Below are 4,628 nucleotides of genomic sequence, written 5' to 3' on the forward strand. Positions count from 1 at the left end.
ATAAATTCAAGCTTCGTGTACATTGATCGAGCTCTTCGACGCATTCGTTATTACGACTCGCGCGCATGAAGTGTACTGTATATATATGCCTACGTATAACCATACAACGCGATCTAAATCTTGGCGCGATATAATCCAAGGTGACTCTTATAATCTTATAAACGTACCGAGACGCCTCTTCGCACATATTATATAAGATACACATATTTCCTTTGCTCTCTAAGCTGCGCGGTTTTTAAAATGTTCTAATCAGTCGACCTAACAAGTCGCTGCCTTTGAGCGTTCCATATTTATAAAGTTTCCTCTCTCGTCAGATCCGCATTCACAGGAGAACAAGTTCCTGCCGGAGAGAGTCAAATGAGCGGCGGCTACTGCATGCGCGCGGCTCGTTTTTTCCTCCGCTCTCCGATCGTTCCCGAATGAAAATCAACGGCGTCCACCGCGCTGCTCCTTAGAGGGTGAGCCTTGCTCGTCTCGAGCAATATCTTCCGTATATGAACGGCGCCCACGACGAGGGTATACCAGTAGAGCGCCTCGAGCGGGATATTCGCTCTCGCGGTAACGAGACGGGACGACTGCACCTCGTGTACGCTTTACAGAGCTATACGGACGATGAGAGCTATGATAATTATTATAGTAATTCAGATCGAGCCGAGTGATACATTACGCCCTGATGATGCTGATGCTGGATTATTACTTACGGCACGACGGCGAAATTTCAATCAAATAAATCCGTCCTGTGGATAGTTGTAGCCTTGTTTGAGGTTAATAATGAGTTGACATGACGTCCAATGCGAAACGGTACTGTGTGATAGCATACTGCTATGACCGGAACTAAACACGGAGCTCAAACTCAAACTCTTTTTTCAAACGTAAACATACGTTTAAGTGTATTAGCTGACACGATCAGACTGGACAAAAACAATAACATTCGCGACGTTGTTGATCTCGTTGCTATAGGGGTCACCGGCTGCTAGCTCACACTTGGTCGCATATTATTCTTCTTTTTCATGGAGGGGAGGAGAAGGGGGTAAGGACCAGTCCAAATTAGTGTCTCACGTACGTTATTTTATAGCACTGACTAGCATAAATCACGTCTATCAATGCGTGACATAAACAGTCCATTTTTAGCGAAAATCCAAATTTTTCAGTTAAGAATCGATGGAACGAACAGCCAATCACAATTATAGCAAGAAGATAATAGATTCGTATATCCTGTATCCACAATTCTATACCTATACCTAGAAATTCCCGAGAGTCGATTTGCATTTTGGTCATCACCGCGCAGAGGCCTTTGTTCCATCAACTTAGGTAGAAAAAGGGACACAGGGTAAGAGAGAGTGAGAGAGAGAGAGAGAGAGAGAGAGAGAGAGAGAGAGAGAGAGAGAGAGTGTGTGTCGATTGGTGTCGGTCCCTTACCTACTACACCACACGATGGTAATTAATGGCCACGATCAGCGAGACTCCCTCCCGGCTCTCGGTTTAAATTTAGCGGGATTCAGCATAACATTGGGTTAATTAGCCGGACGGAATCTAAGGCATTCCTCCTGGCTTTCGTGTCTAGGCTGTTGGCGCCACGGCAGCGTATAAGGCCTGGAGCTTAACGACACGCGGAGCGTATAGCGCACAGGAGGAGCGAGCTTCCCTGACGGGGTATTTCTTCCGAGACGCGAAACACAGGCCGCGTGTAAGTTTGTCTCGCTCGCTGCAGCGGCCGACCAATTAACTCAAATGTCTTTCGTCCATTATGCCGCTTACCTGCGCGAGCCGTATTTATTCCACTTTATCAAGCTCGCCATTACGCGCTCCGAGTTATGAAATAGCATCCCCGCGATTATTATTGCGATCGTCGGAATATGATATTTTCTTTACGACTCTTCCGAGTTTCGACGCCTATATCAGCTACCGAACATCTTTCTCTCTCCCTCGCCCACTGAGCGTAAACCGTCTTGTTTATCATCGCTCCTCTCCTCGCGATCATGCTCTGCACAGCGCACGAGAATCGGGCAGATTCGAAACGGACGAAAGAATGCACATTGTTCGATCGGCCGATTTGCATATAATCGCCGTCCACTTTGGCCGGGATTTCGCCCGGAGAGGTGCGGACGCGCACATCCGTTACATCTCGTTATAACGAGGGCCGCATAAGTCCAATGACATTATATTACAGGCGCGAGCGGGGCAATCATCGCCGCACGGAGAGGCGAAATCGTTCATCCGCCATAACTCGAAACATTACGCTTTCAAAGTAATTCCTGTCCGCGGGCGCGCGTACCTTATGTTCCAAGCCGCACGTAATGCTCGTTGTTGCGCTGCACAGTTCGAGAGAGCGATTGCTGCGGCGGCGGCGGCGGCGGCGGCGCATTGACTCCCAGTCGATGTAATGATTCGACAACGACGCGCTCATCATCCTCTCCTCCGTCTTCTTCCCGCGTCCGCCGTACGTATCACACGTGCGCTTTTCGACGATGCGGCAATCTCGGGTTTTACGCGCCGAATTGAATCACATGCGGTGTCGTATCAAAATTCCTCGCGCCTCGACACTTCATTAAAATATTTTCGCGCGTCATTAACGAGCAGAAAATGACTTCCGGGAAAGTGCGCGAGCCGCCAAAAGCTCTTAAACACCCGCGTGTGCGTTCGAGTCGTTGGAAAAAAAGGCAAGAGGTTAATTTAGACTCGTTGCCCGTCTCTCCGGCAGATTTATGGCATCGAGCTACCGCGCTTTCCAGCCACCTGTGCGCTTCGCTCCTCTCTCTCCCTCTCTCTCTCTCTCTCTCTCTCCCTCTCTCTCTCTCTCTCTCTCTCTCTATCTCTCTCTCTCTCGCTCTTCGCGAACGAGTCCATCAGAGAGCTGGCCACGGTGCGGAAAGGTCGAGCTGCAATTGCTTCGTTTATGACTCTCCGCGTTGGGCAATGGTTAGACGGACTCGCGCGCGCGCGTGTTTTAATTACGCGTGAATCGATCAAAAACGCCTGTGCGTTGCTTTTCTCGAAGAAGCTCTTCGCATAAACCAACTTGGATTAGCATGCGCGGAGAGTTCCTTATCGTTCTCGGATCTTTCCGGTGCATCGCGGGATGCGCGCGAATAATAACGTGGGTGTCCCCCCCAGTTTTACGGCTGCCATCGGCGCAAATCACGCGGGATAAAACGTGTGCCGCCTACGCGCGAGCGAGCGAGACTCGCGTGAGTAGTGGCCAATAGCCGCTTTTTATCGAAGCAGCAGCTTAAGAGCAGAAGACACGCTTCGACGATGAATAAATCACACGTAATTCGCCGCCGCGCGCGGCACTCTCGCACTTGTATACAACGCCGGGGATTCCTTATGGCCTCGATAAAAACGTCGGCCATCGCTTTTCTTAGCACCTATATCGTTACGCGCTCGCCTGGTTATTTAGCACTTCTGTTTTTGCAGACGATTCGAAAATTAGTCACAATAGTGCTCGCGAAATAGCGGTACAAAAAAGCACAATCAATTACATATCTCGCGCGCTCGAAACAGCTATCGCGAAAGTGACTTTCATTACGCGCACTCTGCGCCAAGTGCTACCGTATTTACAACGGACGAACATACATAACGCACACTGCGCCGCGGAGTGACAAATCGACGCCGTGCCATAAATCAATGCCGCGAAGGCGAGAAAGACTTTTGAGGGGAGCAAAGAAAGCCGCGGAGTGGGCGAGCGAGAAAAAAAGCACAGGACGCGCGCGACTCGACGGAAATAATAAAGAACAATGCGAAGGAATAGTGCGCGCTGAAAAACGATTCTTCTGTATAATATCAGCTGAAACGCGACTTTTTCTCCGCTTCTCGAGCGACGATTCGGATCGGAAATCAAGTGCGTTCGATCGTTAATCACTGCGAGAGCGTTCGCGGAAAGAAAATGCTCTATTGGAAAGCTCTCCTGTATATACATGTACTGCGCGGCGCGCGTCGTTTGTTCGGCAGCGCGGCGGCGGCTCGCTCTCTATTGTTGACTCGCTGCTCGGCCCGGCAACCGATAAATCTCGGGGCCCGTTTCCTCTTACAAGCCATTACCGAATGAGAGCGAGCGCGGCCTTCGCGGTTATTATTCGTGTAGTAGTGCTCGCAGCGAGCGAGAGAGAAAGAGACTGTCTAGACTCGCGCATTTTTTCTCTCTTGCCGTCCGTCTGTCTCGCTCTCCTTTATATCCTACACGTATATTCGCGCAGAGGCGGAGGCTGCGTGTAAGCCTCCGCTATGATACCGCCGCGTCTGTTTGTCTGTCTGTCTTTCTCTTCGCGCATGTATCGGCGCTTGTGTTCTCTCGCATCCCCTTGTATTGATTCTGGGCTGTGTGCTGTAGACGCCGCCGTCGAGGGAAATTGTTAAACACGCTTATACACGACTCGTACACAGCGCGAGCTTTGATGTCGCGCTGATTATAATGTATATGCGCCCCCGCGAGGAAACTCGAAACGCCTGCTCGCGCGTTTGTTCTCCGCGCGCGCTCTGCGGCTGTACTTGTTATTAAACTATGAGAAATGGAAGAAATACAAACGGAGCGCTTGCGCCAAACGCCTTTTCATCGGCTTATCAGCCGTAAAATCGCGGAGCCCAGCCGCACCGGAAGCCATATATGCGATCTAAATATTTTCCTAATC

The sequence above is a fragment of the Nasonia vitripennis genome (assembly GCF_009193385.2).
Source record: "Nasonia vitripennis strain AsymCx chromosome 3 unlocalized genomic scaffold, Nvit_psr_1.1 chr3_random0004, whole genome shotgun sequence".
NCBI lineage: Eukaryota > Metazoa > Arthropoda > Insecta > Hymenoptera > Pteromalidae > Nasonia > Nasonia vitripennis.